This window comes from Pteronotus mesoamericanus, unplaced genomic scaffold (assembly GCF_021234165.1).
Source record: "Pteronotus mesoamericanus isolate MK-2021 breed Mesoamerican mustached bat unplaced genomic scaffold, CSHL_Meso_final scaffold_167, whole genome shotgun sequence".
NCBI classification, from domain to species: domain Eukaryota; kingdom Metazoa; phylum Chordata; class Mammalia; order Chiroptera; family Mormoopidae; genus Pteronotus; species Pteronotus mesoamericanus.
In genome coordinates this window covers 39,465,139-39,484,703 of record NW_026555308.1, presented here as the reverse complement: position 1 = coordinate 39,484,703, position 19,565 = coordinate 39,465,139, and the positions used below count along the sequence as shown (strand labels likewise).

Here is a 19,565-nt window from a genome sequence, read left to right as displayed (position 1 = left end):
CTTTGCAAATTTAATTATTATGTGACTTGGTGTGGGCCCCTTTGGGTCCCTCTAGTTTGGGACTCTCTGTACTTCCTTGCCTTGTGTATCTTTTTTCTTCACCAGGTTAGAGAAAATTTTTTTAATCCTCACTACAGGACCTGCTTATAGAGAGGAAGAGGGCAAGAGAGACAGAGAGAAACAACGATTTGTTTCTCCATTTATTGATGCATTCATTCATTGCTTCTTGTATGTGCCCTGACGAGGGGTCAAAACTGCAACCTTGGTGTATTGGAATGATTCTCTAACCAACTGAGCTACCCAGCCAGGGTGAATCTCCTTTGATTATTTATTTATTTATTTAATTTGTAAATATTGCGCTTTCTCTCTCTGTTTTTTAAATTTTATTTTTTTCCTTACCCAAGGACTTTTTTTAATTGCTTTTAGAGAGAGGAAGAAACATCAGTATGAGAGAGAAACACCATTTGGTTGCCTTCTCATACATATCCCAACTGGGGATTGAACCTATAATCTGGGTATGCCCTGACTGGTAATGAACCCGTGACCTTTTGATCTACAAGATGATACTCCAGCTGAGCTACCTGGCCAGGGAAATTCTCCTTCAGTTTTAAATGACAACCTTACTGGGTAGAATAATCCTGGTTGTAGGTCCTTGCTTTTCATCACTTGGAATATTTTGTGCCAACCCCTTCTCACCTGAAATGTTTTTGTTGAGAAATCAGCTGGCAGACATGGGAGCTCCCTTGTAAGTAACTGTCTTTCTCTTACTGCTTTGTAACATACTCTCTTTGTCTTTAACCTTTGCCAATTTAATTATTATATGTCTTGGTGTGGGCCTCTTTGAGCTCCTCTTGTTTGGGACTCTGCACTTCCTGGCCTTGTGTGTCTTTTCTTCACCAGGTTAAGGAAGTTTATTTTAATCCTCACTAGAGAGCATGCTTACAGAATAGAAGCGGGAGAGAGGGAGAGAGAGAGAGAGAAACATCAATCAGTGGTCTCCTGTACATGTCCCAACTGGGAATTGAATCCACAAGCTTTTTGGTATATGGGATAATGCTCTAATTAACAGATCCACCCAGCCAGGGCCAGGCTAGGGAACTTTTTAGTCATTATTTTTTCCAATAGGTTCTCCATCCCTTGCTCTTTCTCTTTCCCCTCTGGTACCCCTATGATGTGGCTGTTGCTATGCTTCATGTGGCCCTAAAATTCCCTTAAACTGTCCTCATTTTTTAAAATTCTCTTTTATTTTTGCTGTTCTTATTGGATGTTTTCTGCTACCTTGTTTTCCAAATCACTGATTCAACCCTCTGCTTTCTCCAACCTACTATTTATTCCTTTGAGTATGTTCATTTCAGATATTGTATTCTGAATACTGTATTCTTCATTTCTGACTGGTTCTTTTATTGCTTCTGTGTCCTATTTCATGCTTACTATCTCTTTATTTACATACATTCTTCCCCTAAGTTTCTTGAGCATCCTCATAACCTTTATTTTGGACGCTATCTCTGGTAGAGTGCTTGCCTCTACTTTGTTTAGTTTTTTTCCCTGGAGATTTCTTCTGTTCTTTCATTTAGAACATGTTTCTTTGCCTCCCCATTTTGGCTGCCTCTTTGCGTTTGATTCTATGTGTTAGGTGGAATTGCTGGGATTCCTAGCCTTGGCTGGGTGGTCTTATGTGGTAGTGTCCTGTGGGATCCAGTGGTGCAGTCTCCTTGATCACCTGAGCTGGGTATTCCAGGAATATCCCTTGTGTAGGTTATGGGGGCTTTCTCTTGTAACTGAGTCTTTGTTGCTATTGGCTAGTTAATATGTGAGGTAGACCCTCAAGCTGGTTGACTGTGAGGATCAACCCTGACCACAGTGCACAAGCTGCCCTGCAGATACTCATACATATGAATTCACAGAGAACAGAATTTGCCTCAGGAGGATCTGGTGCATGCTGAGGTCTCCCTGTGGATATGACCCTTGCTAGTTGGATCCTGCTCTGATATTGTCTGAAGTTGGCCAATTGGTGTGTTGGTTCTGGGGCTTCTTGGGAGGGACTCTGGTGTTGGCCAGTGTCAGATGCTGCCTGTGACTAATCCTGGGCAACTTTTTTGAGCCACAGAGCTATCCACAGTTTGTGGCTGCCTCTGCTGGCCTGGGTGAGTGTGAGAAGGTCCAAGCAGTGCACCAAAACTGGTTTTTGCCAGCATCAGGCCTGGGGGCAGATTAGCAAAGGTTCCAAGGCACCACAGATCCACCTCCACCTGCCTCCGCCTACGCCTATGGACTGCCTGCTAGGTTCAGTCACTAAAAGAACCCCTGGTGGTAATCAAGTTGCGTGATGTAGGTTCCTAGTGAGTTATCAGGTAGATATCTGTTCACCAGATTGATACAGGTTCAAACTCAGTGTCAGTGCTGAGTCTGAGGCCACTCAGCAAATGTCCCTGGGTATACCAAGCCTAGCTCTACCACTTGATGGTGCTCACAAATCTTTGTGGTGGGGTGGGGTCTCAGGGTGTTGTCAGGGTGAGACCAGCAAGTTTATGAGGCCCAAACAAAACCACAAGATTTGGTTGTGTCAAGGAACAGCTCTGCACAGGTATGGCATGTGCGGGAAAAATGTCTCTCATCCCAGAGCCACACAACTCAGTCTTTCCAAGATTCTGTCGGGAGGCAAAGCCAGTAGGACAAGGCAGCTGGGAGTTAGGAGGGTGGGGCTAGTGTATATTCTGTGAGGAAGAGGCACTGGTCATACTAGGGGAAGGTGTGGGGAGTGGCTGCCACCTAAGAGCCACACAACTCAAACTGTCCCTATTCGTGCCTCCACCCTTCCTACCAGTCTCAGTGTGGTGGATTCTTTAAATCTTTGGCTATAAGACTTCCTTTCAGCTCATCTAGTTGGTTATTCAGTTTGCTTGCTCTGTATTTTAATTGCAATTCCAGTTTGGTCTTGGGGAGAGGTGAATGTAACACCTACCTACTCTGCCACCATCTTAGACCTCTCACAAAGTCCTTCCTTTTAAGGGAGGAATCATGTTCCGTTTTATGGATGGACCACACTGGATGTACCCATTCATCCATCAGTGGAACACCTGAGTTGCTTCCACATTTTTGCTATTGTGAGTAATGCTGCTATGAACATGAGTGTGCACATACCTCTTGAAGGTCCTCCTTCAGTTCTTTCAGTAAACACCCAGAAGTGGGATTGCTGGAGCACATGGTAGTTCTGTTCTGGTTTTTTTTCTCAAGGACTCTCCATATTGTTTTCCACAGCACCTGCACCAGCAGTGTATAAGGGAACCAGACCTGGCTTTCTTTGTAAGAGTGAAACTAACAAGGAAAAACAGGCTGCATCCCAAGACCTAAGGTGTCCAGGATCCATAATCTGAGATGAGCAGTGTGAGTTCAAGGGCTCTGCAGAGGGTCTGTGGGTACTCAGGGGCCAGGGAACTGCTTCCTGCTGTGGGCTATTCATGGGTCCCCTGGGTTGCAGCAATAGAGTGAGAGCATGGTCGGGTAGTGTCGCTCTGATCCCGTCACCATGTCATGAGAAGTTTAGTCACCTCATGTGTGGCTGATCCTGGCAGATGCTTCCCTCTATTTCCTTTCTAAGACAACTGCAGTTCTGTTCAGACCTCCAATGGATGCATGCTCACTAGCTGCCTGGACAGTACCCTCCCAGCCTTTGCCCCCAGGGCTGGGTGAGCCAGGCGGGTTGGGGTGCATGGGAGGCTTGGCCAGTGGATAAATGTCCCTCGAGTGGGTTGAAAATGTTATCAGAACTATTAAGGCTTTAAAAAAGTTTTTTGTGTGTGTCTGCTCCCACACTAGAACAGCCTAAGTGAATGCTTAGCACACTGTCAAGAAAGCACCGTTCTGCCTTACACCAGTGCCAGGGGCCACCAGAACAGTGAGGGAGGCACCTGGAGGAAGAAGACAGGGCATTCCTCCCCCAGCGGTGTAACTCCATCCCAGCAATGATGCTGCCTGGACAGCTGACTGCTGCTGGGGCCATGAAGGCTTTTAGACACGAGAATGACATGATCCGATTTACCTTTTTTAAAGATCACTCTGACTTATATTTATATGTTATTTTTAATAATTAAAAATGTTCAATTAGAGTTGACATTCAATATTAGTTTCAGCCATACAGTATAGTGGTTAGACATTTATAAATTTTCAAAGTGATCCCCCCAGTAAGTCTAGTATGGGCCCTCTTTATAAAAGGCATTAATCTTATTCATGAAGTCTTCACCCATCTAATCACCTTCAAAGGCCCCCACCTTTATTTATTTTTAATTTAATTTATTGGGGTGACATTGGTTAATAAAATTATGTAGGTTTCAGGTGTATAATTCTGTAATACATCATCTGTATATTGTATTGTGTGTTCACCACCCCAAGTGAAGTCTCCTTTCATCACCATTTATTTTCTCTTTACCCTCTTTTTCCTCTCTCCTCCCCCTTAATCTCTGGGATTGCTCAGTGATCTGATATATAAAATAACATTTGAGACGTGTCTTGAGAGCACAGGTAGGAATTAGACCCACGATTTTCAACACATGTGTACTGGCAGCCACGCTTTCGTGCTACAAGAATTTTAAAACATGTAATAGGTAGTACAGGAACACTGACCTCTTTTCAAGGCTGTTGTCATTTTCTTTTTCTTTTTCTTCCTTTTTTGCCTTTTTTTTCTATTTTCTCTTTTCTCGCCTCTCTTGTATCTCATTTCTCAGATGTTTCTTTCTAATGAATTGACCATTGCATTTCCTAAGGTCTAAAATGGCAAACAGACATTTCTTTAGGCTTCTACTTGAAACCACATTGTCATTTTTTTATTTGACAATCTGAAGGAAGAGGTCAGTGCCCCTGACTGCATAGTCAGGCATCACATGTTTTAAAATTCTTGGGGCACACCAGTTGAAAATTGCTCATTTAGACAGATGAAGAAGGTGAGATGTGGTTCAGACACAGAAAGCAGGCATGCAGCCAGGGAGGCAGGAGAGATGGAAGACTGGAAACCAGATCACAGGCCCATCAGGGGCCAGTGAGTGAGGCAACAGGGCAGGAAAACAGAAGACCTGGCAGGACAGAAAGGGGGCCATCCATGGAGGAGGAAGGAAGGGTGGATAGGAGACTATAGGAGAGATATGGCAGAGGGGACAGGGGATCCTGGGAGGAGGCATGGCAGGGAGGACATGGGACACTCCATGGAGGAGGCAGGTTCCCCTATCACCTGTCCCTTCTCCCCTTTCCCTCCAGCCCTGTCCACTTTATGGAGGGTCCCCTTGCCTACACCATGAAAGTTTCCCTGAGCCCACCTGCCCTGCCTCCTCCAAGGACCCCTGTGCCCCTGTCTTGCCTACTCCATGGAAGGTGGGCTGCCTCCCCGCCCGTCCCCCTGCTTGCCTTCTCCATGGAGGGTCCCCTGTCCGCCTGCCTCCTCCATGGAGGGTCTTCTGTTTCCTTTCCCTGTCCTGTCACTCACAGGTCTCCCTGGGGCCTGTGCTGTGGTCTCTGGTCTTCATGTCTCCTGCCTCTGGGCCACACGCAGTGTCCACTGTCTATACCTGAAGCACGTTCCTCACGCTCTTCATCCATCTCAGTTGTACCTGTGCTCTCAAAGCACATCCCAGATATCATTTTAAATGTCAAATCACAGAATGAGCTTTAGAAAATATGAATCAGACCACGACCTTCTCATGCCTAAAAGCCCTAATGGTTGGGATAGCACTTTCAACCCACCCGAGGGCCCTTTTACCTGTGCACCCAACCGCTCTGCCCTGCATCCCTGCCAGCCTGGCTGTCCCTGCCCGGTGGGCACTTGCTGTCCCTTTGTGGGAGGCTTCCCCAGTTCTCCAAGGGGCCAGCTCTGTCTCAGCAGCCAAGTCCGACTTAAATATGGCAAGATCTTGGGGAGCCCTTTCCTGACCCTGCTGGGGAGTCACTGCAAGGGTCGCAATCCAGCACTGTGGGGTATTACGTGGCCACAGGTCGCAGAAGTAAGGCAGGTCACAAAGGTAAGGCAGGCCAACGAGGTAACCGGACAGCCATCCTGGGTCAGCTAGGTGTACCAAGGTAACCCGCTGAGGCTGGACGAAGGGACCACAGGCCAAGGTTTTGAAGGGCCCCTGGAAGCTGGGAGTGGCTTCGGCAGGGACAGGGAAGGAAACTGTCCTATAAAGAGTGGGTTCTGCCAGCACCCCAGGGGTAGGGGGTGGGGCCTCCAAAGCCTCCGGGGAGGAGCGCAGCCCGGGGAGTCAGTTCAGGTTTCTGACCCACAGCACCTGCAGTCCCGCACTTCGTGGTGAGGGCCTCTCCATCTGAGGCCAACTGTTAGGGCAGCGATAGAAAAGCAGTACACATAGCCCCTGTCCCTCCCTATTCACATCACCTAAGTCTGTTTTCTTCACGGCTCTTAGAATCTTCTGAAGTATTGTTCTTTGTCACCTGTCTGTCTGTCTCCCAGCCCCTCTCAGCACCTGAAAGGTAACTTATGAAGGTCTCATCCCCAGGACCCAGGTCCAGCAAATGCCACAAAGGAGCCAATGACACACACATGTTAATGAGTTTAGGGGTGAAGGGCTCTTTTTTGGTTTCATAAAACTGTATTTTTGTAATAAAACTGATTCATTAATATATCATCTTTTTTTTGTCAAAAGCTGTGTCTCCATTTTTGGTTCACAAATGCGATAGCTGTTGCATGAGCTGCCTCGTGGAGGGAGAGGGACCTGACTGCAGGCCAGGTTCACGCTAGGATTTGCCTCCCATCCCCCAACCCCCCACAGGCCAGCCCTTGGGCTCTGGCGGCCAGCTGACCCACAGAGCTCCTAAGGCCTCATCTCATGTTCCCCTGCCCGGTGTTGCTTCCGGCGGGGAGAGGGGACTCTCTTCCTGGGGCAGTGGTGGCCCTGGTGATCTTAGCGCCTGGAGTTCTCGTTCATTTCTTACTTGGGGGCTAGGAATGATGGCCATTGGATGGCCTGCTGGTCGTGGCTGCAGGCCTGTGGGGGACCAGGCGGTGCGGGGCAGCCGCTCCTGCAGCCCACCACAAGCTGACCCCCTGCCCGGCTGCCCCTTCCTGGATGGCAGGTCCCCTCCTGGTTCCCATTGAGGTTCCTGGGGACAGTTTCAGGGATAGAGGGATGTCGGGTATCTGGAAGGATTAAGAAAGCGGATGCTTTGGAATGAGGCGGCGCGGCCGTGGCTGCCCACAGAGGAGGCTGCTTCTCCCTGGGAAACGCTTCCCGTCCGGGGACACCAGCAAATCAGAAGGCAGTTCTACAGAGGGACGGGTTTTGCCTTCCAAAGATGAAATTATAAAAACTAAGAATCAGTGTACACTCTGCTGAGAAAACTCAAATAAACAGTTCAGCAGAATGTGTCTATTTTAGGAGTTCTGCACCGCGTGAATGTGTACAGGAAGTGGAAATGATGGGCACAGTGGCAGATGTCAGGCCCAAAAGTGTTTTGCTCACTGACATTTCAGCTGCTGCTATGAAGGCCCACAAAGAACAGCAGCTGCCGGCGGCCCCTGTGGTGTTTGCAGGGAGTTGCTCCCCTGACTGTGGCAGAAAGGCATTTGAACAAGAAGACTCTGTGAGTCTAGGGCCTGAGGGCTGCTGGCCCAGTAATGACGGGAGAGGACGCCCTGCCTGCCCTGCCTGGGGCGTTTGTTTCTTTTGGGTGGCCGGACCTGGCTGAGCGGAGGCCACCTGCCCTCAGCTATCCCCGTGTCACCACGCAGCTCTCGGTGACTGCTGCCCTGAGCTCAGACCTGAGCAGCACCCAAGGCCAACTTCAGACCCCATCATCATCAACAAGTCAACCTTTGTTTCAAATAACTCACTTCCCAGACAGCGGCCCAGTGATCGGGCCCTCAATTCCTCCCCCAGGCTGATAATAGTAGGTACTGATTTCCTGTCCAAAGCTGCAAATTCCAGAGAATTAACAGTCATATCTATAGAAAAATAATATAATCTCACTCAACCCCATCTCCAACATATATCAAGCATTTTATGTTTCTGGTTTTCTCCATACCCGGAGCAGCTTTTCATTTCCTTCCTCTCAACCTGTTCCTGCCCATAATTCAGTCTGTGATTGTCACAAGCCCTGTATGTCATCTGTACAACCTCCTTTCCCTCTGAGGTGCACACCCCCCCTGTCTGACCTGCACAATCTCCCTCTTATGTGCACAACTTCTTTATTGAGAAAAGACAGCAGTAGCAATGTGAATGGATCGACGATGGCCCATTTTTGCAGATTGAGAGTTTTAATAAATTTATGTAATTTGGCCAAGCCGGGATCTTTAGATGGCAGTGAAAGAGGCAGGAGAGAACCTCATTCGTTTTGCCCAAATCCTTTGACACCAGGACGCACAACTGTCCCCCTTCCCTCTGTCTGCCACGCCCTGACATTGACACCACATTCAGTCAGGGCCTTGCTTGTCCTGTGCCATGGATGGTGCTGGCCCTCCTGGTCCCTGGCCCTCCATGGTCCTTGCTGAGAGGGCGGCCTGAAGGACTGGATTTGTCATCCATCCACTCTGCCGCAGTCCCTATGGTCCCTAATCAACAGATTAGAGGGCCCCGATGGAGGAGGGAGAGGAGTCACGTTTAGGAAACAAGTCCAGAGTAGAGGTACAAGTGGGGAGGCAGAAGGGAGGAGATGCTGTTGCCATGAGTGTGGGCTGGGGCATGGCAGTGCTGGCTCTGCAATTCCTGGTCGGGGTACTGGGGGTTCCCACCGACAGGAGTCTATCGTCTCTGCGTGGGGTCTCCCCATCCATCTTTTTTGAACTGCTTTTCTCCCACTCTCTCTCCCTCATTTACAGGTGTTTTATTTAGTATTACAGATAGTAATAATTTTATTGGGCCTATCTCAATCTCCTTATACTGGAAATTTTCAGGTAATAATTTTCTCTGTTATCCTTCCAGGCAATTGAAGAAATAAACTTCTTTAACATAGCTCTGTGTCAGCAGGGGAGGGAGGAAGGAATGGAAGGAAGACACGGTCCTTCTTACTGGTACTAAAAGTACTCTGAGATGGTATCTAGACAATCAAGGATGATGATAAAAAGTACTGAGTAACAGGACCTCAGAGGGCCCAACTGTCAATTAGAATGGATGCACATAACACAGCTGGATCAGAGTGCTAGAGGCCGCCTGCGGTGCCAAGTGCACCTCTTTGTTTGCTGGACCAAGAGAAGGCAAGGTGTGGCTCCAGGCAGCAGGTACCATAAACCAGCATTTCATTCATGGATATGGACACATCTGTGCACACTGGCTGATTATCAGGTCTATGCTCAATGGTCCATGATATAATAGCTCCAAATCTATCCTTCCCCCATATCTATAATCACTTCTAAGTGAGGGCAAGTGACCTTTACTGGTGAGAGGAGAGTGGCGGACTTTATTAGGTGTCTTAAAGTTTCATTATGTTGGTTTTGATGTGCAAATGTTCTATAGCTTTATGTGACCATATAAACATTTTTGCTTTATGCTTTTGTTGCATTGTCCTTATGCTGTAATGACCTTCCTCATATAGCTAGCTATCAGATAAATTTTAAGCTATATTTTCTCTGAGTCTGTTAAAGGTGATATAATTTTTAAATTTAACTCTTTGCTGCCTTTTTTTGATATCATGTGCAGCTCTCATCTACTTTTTACCGAAAGATCCAGTCTTCACCTCACACATTGAAAAATGTATGATTTTCCCATTGATTTACCGGTATTATATTATTTATCATGTTTTAGGTTTTTCTATAAACTGTAGAGTTATAAGAATTCGAGAGTTATCTATTGATGTTTTGTTCCATTCATTGGTCTTAATTACCATAGATTCACATGAGTCACTATTTAGGGACAGAATAAAACGCTCCCTGGAATTGTACAGGCAGCCTTGTCTAAAAAAGCTTGACTGTTGAATTTACCCTGGAAAAGAGTGAAAGAACTTGTCCACCCTTTGTGTTCCATAGTGACTTGTAGCAAAGAAGCAATTTTGCCCTTATACCTTCCATAAGACTTAAGGATGCCTCCCTATTTACCTATAACAAGGCCACTTCCAGGAATTCCCATTTGTAAAGGTTAACTGAACTGTTTTGTCCCACTGATCAAAGGGAACAAATGCTTGTTAATCAAAATTTGTTAAGATTCTTTTCTTCCTCAGCCCCCCTGAACCTTGACTCACCCTCAGCTTGAGCCAGCACGCAGCCCCTCCTTCACAGCCCCTCCAGGGATCAGGCTGGCCTCAGGGTAAGAACAGTGCTCTAATCCCACTCTCTTACTCTACCCTGGGCTCTCACTTGGCTTACTCCTTCTGTAAAGGAGAAGCCTGCAAATCTTGTGGTGAGAGTGCTCCTGCGGCAGTAGACCCTTTCCCTCCTTGCACTAACCATTTCAATAAATCTCACTCAATCTGGATCTGTTTGTCATTTGAAAGGACCCACTCATTACTCTTTATTACCAATTTTTTTCTTTCCTATTCTCTTATATTCATAAGAAAAAATTATTTTGATAAATCTGACCAGTACTCAATTTAGGTTTTTAAAAACTTTACTGAAGCATAATTTATATAGTGTAACTTTATACATTTAAAGGATAGTTTGATGAGATTTGACATTTCTATAACCCTGTGAAACTTCTATTATTATCAGTAATGGAAACATGGAACATTTCTATCACCCTTAAAAGTTTCCCTGAGCCAATTTGCATACAACCTTTTTTCTGCCCTTGACCCCATGAAAAAACTGGTCTATTTTCTTTCACTATAGATTGGGTTGCATTTTCTATAATTGTATTTATGTGGAAACATACAGTGTGTCTGGCTTCCTTCACTCAGCCTAATGATTTTTAGATTCAGCCACATCATTGCAAGTGTTAGTAGTTCATTTCTCTTTTTTTGTTGGTTTGTATTATTCCATTAATATGGATATACCATATTTTGTATATTTGCTGGTTTATTGATGAACATTCAGGTTTTTTCCTCAGTTTTTGGACATTGCAAATAAAGATACAATGAATATTTAAATACAAATCTTTATGTGAACATATTTTTTCATTTCTTTTAGGGAGGAAAAAAGGGCTAGGTCTAAAGATAGGTATATATTTAACTTTTAAGAAACTGCCATAGTAGTTCTACCATTTTACATTTTTACAAGCAGTGAATAAGTCCAATTTAAGGTTGCTCTAACATTATATATTATACAGGGTGTGGCAAAAGTAGGTTTATAGTTGTTCATGTAGAATATAACACAATAATTAATAAAAAATATAGGAATAAACTCTGTATTTTGTGTACTAACAGCTGCAAACCTTCTTTTGCCATAGCTTGTATATAAGACATTGTTAGCACTTAGTGTGGAATTCTTTTAAATGTAGGATTTGGTTAGTTTTGGGCTGTGTAATTTTGAGGGGGAGTTAGTGATACTTTTTGGTGCTCTTCGAACTACTCATGAAGACTCACCTTCACCATCTTTGCCCAAATCCAGATAAGGTTTGACCAATAGCACATCAAAATCCATATAATGGAAAGTCTTGTTTTATTATGGTTCTAACACTTTTCGTAATCATGAATCTGAAAATCTATTTATTAGTTAATAGCATATAATAATCCAATTTTACAACAGTGAAGCCTATTAGTGATTAATTGCTCTTCTTCAATGCAATTACAAGAATGTAAATTGTTTTATATTCTTCTGGTGAATATAAAGTATTGCTCATTTGCCCCATAATACACATTTTATATTTCAAAAATGTGCTTTATTATTAACCAATAAATTTAATATTCCCTTTAATTCAAAAAAGTAGCAAATGTCTCATCATTTTTTTCAGAATATATTTGTATTTTAAGAACTTTCAAAAGTCGTAGTTAAAAATCTGTAGAAGCTAATGTATTAATTCTTATCAATACTATAATGACATGCTCTCATATAATTTTGTTTCATTTCTGTTCATAAATATGACTGAAAACCATTAAGACTATCAAATAAGTATCTTGATAATATGTTTAAATTACTATTTCTGTATTTATAATAAACAATACAAAAATGAGGAAAGTTGACATTTACTATTGTGTGAGATATTATTGTGTTTACAATGAACCAGAAACAACTGCACACAACTGAGGTTTCTCAATCTTGACATTTTGATGAGGCAATAGTATCAGTTTAGATGATAAAGTGTTATTTCTGAAATAGGTGGATTTGATATCAGAAAGGTGTTTATGTCAAAGATAAGAAAATACAACAGTGGAATCATATGACAAATGGATAACATATATGGCTCCACATGACAATTTCTGTTTAAAAAACTTTGTTTCTGGATAAACATTTTATCTTGTTTATTGTTAGATCATCTGGGAAATCCTCCCATACTTTATTTGAAATGAATATGCATTTGGGTGACCTTTCAGCCAGAATTCTTTAAGGAGAAAACTGTTAATTGAAAGGTTATTATTTCTTCCTTAAAATTGGTAGTCAAAAGGAAAGGTCACTGTTTGCACATATAATTAGAAATTTTGCTAGCATTAGCTTTTCAATTTATTAGGAAAAGATATAGTGAGCTACTTTAATTTTATGTAATATTTGCCCTGTGCAATTTAATGACTATTGATTTGTTCAGATTAATTTGCAATATTAACATTATAGGTGCTGAACAGAACAGGGACACTGATGTATTGAAGAGTTTGTCTCTATCTGACTAGGTTAGTCTTTAGCTGGGATTCTAAAATTAGATACAGTAAGGAAAAAAATAAGGAAATTAAAATATATTAAGCTCTACTTATGTGTCTGGCATTGTGCTAGGGCCTTTCTCATAAAATATCTAATTTAATCCTCATGACAATCCTTTCCCCCTCAAGGTGCACAGGAGGACCTAAATAAATATTAGCTTGGGAAAAAAAGGATTTTCTGTTTGGCAATTATTTTTTTCCCACTTTACAGCCAGTGGAAGCTTCTCCTGCTAAACAATCTGAATCACCACCTGAATGGTTGCAAGGGGCTGCAGTGCCACAGCCAGACATGCTTTACAACCTCCTTCAGGAAGCAGATCCATGGTCTGGGGTTAAAGTTAAAGAGGGCTCAAAAGAGGTTAACATTCTGTTTGGCTCATTACACAATAATTGGATGTCATTTCTAATTAATGTAGGAAGCAGAATAGACCACTACATTTGAGCCATTAAAGCAGTATAGGCCAACTCAAATTATTTCATGACCCCAAGCAAACCTCACCAATAATAAAGAGGAAATCATCATTCTCCCAAGGAACTGCCAATCACCTCTAATCACATGAACATGCTGGTATGTGACCTAACACTCTAATTCTTTTCCCAACCTCCCTTGGCCATTCCTACTTCATAGAGATGGGGCAGATGTCACTAGTCCCCTAGGGAAGATAAAGTGTCCACTCAGTTTCTTTTCTGTGACCAGCCCTTTTCAGTTTCAGGTTGGGTGTCTTTGTGATCGCTACTGCCCTACTTAACTGTTCTCAGCCATTGAGTACCACCCCACAGACATTTTCACAGGAGGCCCAACCTGACATTTGGAAACACACATTGAGTTGTAACCTCCTTTCCCTTCGCTTTTTCTTTGAAGATTAGGACAGTGATTTGTCTTTTTCTTTTGGCTCTGAGCCTCTGGTAGAGGTTGCGTGATTGATCTTCTTCTAGCTCTAAGGGCTAGGCCCTTAGCTCTGCATGGATGCTGGGGCAGGAGCATGAAGATGCAGAGAGAAGGCTCTTCTACAGTCATGGACAGTGTCATGTTCAACTGAAGAACTTTATTGTTGGTTTAAATTACTTATTTTAAAAGATGGTTTCCTTAGATTACATTATGGTTATATCATTACAAGAAAAAAGGTTTCTGATAGTGTCTTGATCTATACTGATACTGATCATCATGGGGAAAAAGAATCTGTAATAGTTAATATTACATTTTCATGGATAGGAATAGTAATAGTCTAATCTCTTTCCTAGCTATTTAAATGTACCTTGGAAGGCATAGTGAAGACAAAAAGTAGAGACATGTTTCCTCTGCAGTAAAAATTAAATTGTTTTGTAATTGCATCCTGAGATGTTTTGTGCTTTGAGAATCAAGAACATACAGGAATGGATTTTGAAATTTCTAGCTGATTTAAGTTTGTTTCCCCTACTTTTGACTCAAAAGCAAAATGTAAGAAAATTGCTGACGAGATATGAAAAAAAAATCACTTAGCAGAGGATAGGAAATGCTGCCAAAAAGACACAAGAGCTCAGAAAAGATGAGACCTCAGGCTTCCTTCTACATAAACTCTGATATCAGCCAAAAGGAATATGAAGTGCTTATTAGTGCATTTGATAAGATAATATGCTAGGAGAATTTCTACCCAGAAACTAGAGAGGCTTGTGAAACTGGGGACAGGCTGATATAGGGATTTAGATGTAAAATTTTAGTTGTGTTGCATAGTGATGTGAAGCAGTTTAAGTTGGCTTCCAGTCATCCATTTGTGCTTAGGTAGATCTGTTTAATGGACTCTTGTTTCAAGGGGTATGTTACTGCTAACTTCCTCAAGTACACAATTGGTGTAAAATCATGGTAAAATCTGTTGTTTTAATAAAAAAAATTGGTATTCATAGGGAAATAAACAATACTCAGTTGTATCAGACTTGGTCTTTAGCAAGTGTTTTATAATATTTGCTAAATAAATGAAAAAGAATTATGCACATCAACCAGTAAGTTTGTAACACAAACATATATTTTAAGTGTTTTGGAATCTACAAAGCATTTGAACTTACGTGATCCTTACGAGGACCATGAGAGGCATTAAGTAGATAAACTAGGTGTGATTTGTTCACTTTTATAGATGCGCAATTTGAGGGTCAAGGAGGTCAAATGATTTTCCCCTGGTCAGGAGTGGCAAGTGACCTGCTGTCACACAGGTTCCTGTGCTCTGAACAGCTCGGCACTTGATTTAAGGCTTTGTCATTTTGAAATTATTAATATTGAACAAAGTGCCCTGTATTGTCTGAATGCAAAATTACATTAATTTACAAAATTACAAATAAATCCAGGATCCTAAAACCAGTGGAGTAACATGTAAAAACTCATAAAATATATTGAAAGTATATCTTATCGTCAACATGAAGACAGATTGCTAAGAAAGAAGGGCCAGTCGGTAACTAGATGCAGAGAGAACTGAAGCACTTGATTCAAGTAATGCAAGTTACTTAATCCTTTCAAACCCCGGCTTTTCATTATGATAACACAGTCATTATAAATAGTAATGGTTCGTTTATATTACTTAATTTAGCAATTGCATTAGGAAGAAGTACATTATATATTTACGATGCTAAATGGCTAAGTAAGAGCTGCAAAAAAAAGAGATCAAGTTCTCCATATTTGGATTTAAGTTGACAAAGTATATGGCTGGCTGAATTCACAGTTCCTAACACCCACGTTTCTGGGCAGTGTCCCTGTGCTAGGACTAGAAGTTGTCAGACAGTAAAACCCCCAAAATGGTTCCTATTCTCTGGGATGAGTAAGACTCATTGGATGCTGTGTATGTAGTATAAGACTCTTCCAGGGTTGATTGCCTTAAAATAACCATGAATTATTTTAGTCCCATATGGATTTGGATTATCTGAGGGAAAGGGAGAAGACATTATGATGTTTGGTGGGGAGGACCAACAAACTGGAAATACTAACTTTTGCTATCAGTCAAAAACAATTTAATTGAGATATCACTGTCCACAAGAGCAGTGTCATTTCTAATCATATGATTGACTCTTAAGTTGTGATGAAATGTCACTAATGGAACATATAATCTGGCATTAGTGAGAGAAACACATGATACCATTAACGAGAGAGGTGACCTAGTGGAAACAAATACAACTATCTGGAAATAAATAAGACAATATTAAAGGTAATGCTTGAAATTTAAGTATATTTTTGTCAATATAAATGGATTAAAAACAAGATGAATTTATCAGTTTTATCATGACAGATACTGTTGATAAGATGAGAAACAATAACTAGCTGTAAGTGGCTGCATTTTTTTCCCTTGTATCACAATATTTTCCCTTTCCTCTTTTCTTCCTTCCTCCTCTTCCTCTTCCTCCTTCAATTTCCTCTTTTCATTCTTTCATACAGGATGTAAGGCATTATTATGATAGAAATAATAAAAAATAGACAACTACTCATTCAATTCCTTTAAATTCTCCATGTCAATGCTGCAGATCTATTATATTTATGAAAGGCACTGGCTGTCACAGGATTTCATTGTCACATTGAGGAGACACAGATTGGATTGGTCAAAAAGTTCGTTTGGTTTTTTTTCTGTAAGGTGGCTCTAGTTGTCTTTAACTTCTTTTGAAACAATTTTGTTAAGTTGTATTGTGACAGCTGTCATATCAGTGTGCATTTAAAAAATATCAAAGTTGATTAATTTTTGTGTAGCCATATTTAATATTGAAGATGGAAGAAAATGCATGTTTTTGACATATTATGCTTTACTATTTCAAGAAAGGTAAAAACACAACTGAAACACAAAAGATTTGTGCCTTGTATGAAGAAGGTGCTGTGACTGATCAAATGTGTCACAAGTGGTTTGCTAAGTTTCATGCCGGAGATTTCTCACCGGACGATGTGCCGTGGTCAGGTAGACCAGTTGAAGTTGATAGTAATCAAACTGACACATTAATTGAGAACAATCAAGGTTATCCCATGTGGGAGACAGCTGACATACTCAAAATATCCAGATCAATAAAGTTATTGGTGAAAATGAAAAATACGTCTTTTATTTTATGGAAAAAACAATGGCCTTTTTGGCCAACCCAATGCATGTAATATACTGTAATAAAAAGCAATATGTGATAAGTTCTGTAATGGTGAGGATATAGAGGATGCAAGGATTAATTCATCAGTTGAATAAGTATTAAGGTTTCATAATTTTTCCAGATAGGCAGACAGAAAAGACTATGTGTCTTAGTAAGAAATCCTGAAACACAAAACAAAGATTTGGGTTCCATCTCACATCTCAGCTCTGCCTCTTAGAAATCATGTCTTTTTTTTTCTTTTCTCTTCTTATTTTTTTTTAATCGGGCATATGATAGCATATACAATGCCATCAACTTATTAATTAAATATATATAAAAACGTTTAAAACCTCTTATGTAAATATACACACAAGTAGAGAGAACAGTATAAGTCCCCATGATCACCTCTTTAACAATTATCAGCCATGGCCAATGTTTTTTCATTTATTCCTCCTCTTCCATCAGATTATTTGTATTAAATATTTAAAATAATGTATTACCTGTAAGTAGGTTAGATGTATTTTAAGTATATTTTTGTCAATAGGAAGTTAAAGTCTACATCTAAAGGAAGACAATTTCTATTAGAAAATTCTTGGTGGTTTTTTTACATTGTTTTATTTATTGTATTTTCTCCATTGCCATAAAACCCCTTTATACTCCCATACCCCTCAAAGTCACCACACTGTTCTCCATGTCCATGGGTCCTTTCACCGCTTGATCCCTCTGCTCACTAAACTCTCCCCAACCTGTATGTGTCAGCCTCCTCTCTATGAGTCTGTCTCTATTTTGCTTGTTAGTTCAGTTTGTTCATTAGATTCCACATATAAATGAGATCCTATGGTATTTGTCTTTCTCTGACTGGCTTATTTCACTTGGTGTAATATTCTCCAGGTCCATCTGTACTGTGGCAAAGGGTAAACTTTTTTCTTTTGTTTATAGCCGAGTAGTATTCCATTGTGTAAATGTCCAATAGTTATGTTATCCACTCATCTACTGATGGACACTTAGGCTGCTTTCATATCTTAGCAATTGTAAATAATGCTGCAATGAATATAGGAGTGCTTAGGTTCTTTCAAATTAGTTTCTTCAAACTTTAATTGGGTTTCTTCAGGTAGATTCCCAGAAGTGGGATTACTGGGTCAAAAGGCAGATCCATTTTTAATTTTTTGAAGTATCTCCATACTGCTTTCCCCAGTAGTTACACCAGTCTACATCACCACAAACAGTGTAGAATGATTCCCTTTTCTCCACATCCTGGCCAGCACTTGTTGTTTGTTGATTTATTGATGAGAGCCATTCTGACAGGTGTGAGGTGATATCTCATTGTGGTTTAATTTGCATTTTTCTGATGATTACTGAGACCACCTTTTCATATTTCTATTGGCCATCTGTAAGTCTTCTTTGAGAAGTGTCTATTCAGGTCCTTTGCCTATTTTTTAATTGGATTCTTTGGTTTTTTTAATGTTGAGTTTTGTAAGTTCTTTATAAATTTTGGATATTAACCCTTAGTCAGAGGTATTGGTGAATATATTCTCCCATTCTGTGGGTTGTCTTTTAATTTTGTTGATAGTTTCCTTTGCTGTGCAAAAACTTTTTAGTTTGATATAGCCTACCTTGTTTCTTTTTTCATTTGCTTCCCTTGCCTTAGGAAATATATCATTAAAAATATTGATATGAGCAACATCTGAGATTTTACTGCCTATGTTTTATCCTGCGATTTTTATGGTTTCAGGTCTAATATGGACATCTTCAATCCATTTTGAATTTATCCTTGTGTGGGGTGTAGGAAGGTAGTCTGGTTTCATTTTTCTGCATGTATCTCTCCATTTTTTCCAACACCATTTATCAAGTAAACTATCTTTAGCCCACTGTATGTGCTTGCTTCCTCTGTGAAATAATAGTTGACTATAAAGGTGTGGTTTTATTTCTGGGGTGTATATTCTGTTACATTGATCAGGTGTCTGTTTTTATACTATACCACATTGTTTTGATTACTATGGCCCTATGGTATAGTTTGATATTAGGTAGCATGATTCCTCTGACTTTGATTTTCCTTCTCAGGATCGCTGTTGCTTTGTGAGGCATTTTGTGGTTACATATAAACTTTTGAAATATTGGTTTTAATTCTGTGCAGTACATCATTAGAATCTTGACAGAATGGCATTGAATCTATAGATTGCTTTGGGTAACATGGACATTTTGATGATCTTAATTCTTCCTATCCATGAACACTTTATGTGCTTCGACTTATTTGTATCTTCTTCAGTTTCTTTTTTCAGTGCCATAATTTTCAATGTACAGGTCTTTTACATCCTTGATTACATTTATTCCTAGATATTTATTCTTTTTGAAGCAATTGTCCATGGTATTGTTTTCTTAATTTCCCTTTCCGTTAGTTTGTTATTGGCATGTAAAAATGAACCTGATTTCTGGATATTAATTTTGTATCCTGTTACTTTGCTGAATATTCGTTTATCAGTTCTAGTAGTTTCTTGGTGGAATCTCTGGGATTCTCTATGTATGGTATCATGTCATCTGCACATAGAGATCATTTTACTTCTTCCTTCCCAATTTGGATGTTTTTCATTTCTTCTTGTTCTATTGCTATGGCTAGGACTTCCAGTACTATGTTAAATAAGAGAGGTGAAAGCCAACATCTTTGTCTTGTTCCCAATCTTAATGTGAATGCTTGTAGATTTTGACCATTGAGTATGATGCTGGCAGTGGGTTTGACATATATAGTCTTTATTGTATTTAAGTATGTTCCCTTTATTCCTGCGCTGCTGAGAGCT

General features: G+C 40.9%; 1 protein-coding gene and 1 non-coding gene across 3 annotated transcripts in view; one reads left to right on the top strand and one right to left on the bottom strand.

Annotated features, from left to right (window-relative positions):
• Window positions 1-19,565, top strand: part of CAMK4 (calcium/calmodulin dependent protein kinase IV) — a 210,993-nt gene that overhangs the window by 61,188 nt on the left and 130,240 nt on the right. The window lies entirely within an intron of this gene.
• On the bottom strand, window positions 3,797-3,995 carry LOC129083993 (small nucleolar RNA SNORA74). Its single transcript, XR_008530556.1, has one exon. It is a non-coding gene; the product is annotated as a small nucleolar RNA SNORA74 (small nucleolar RNA).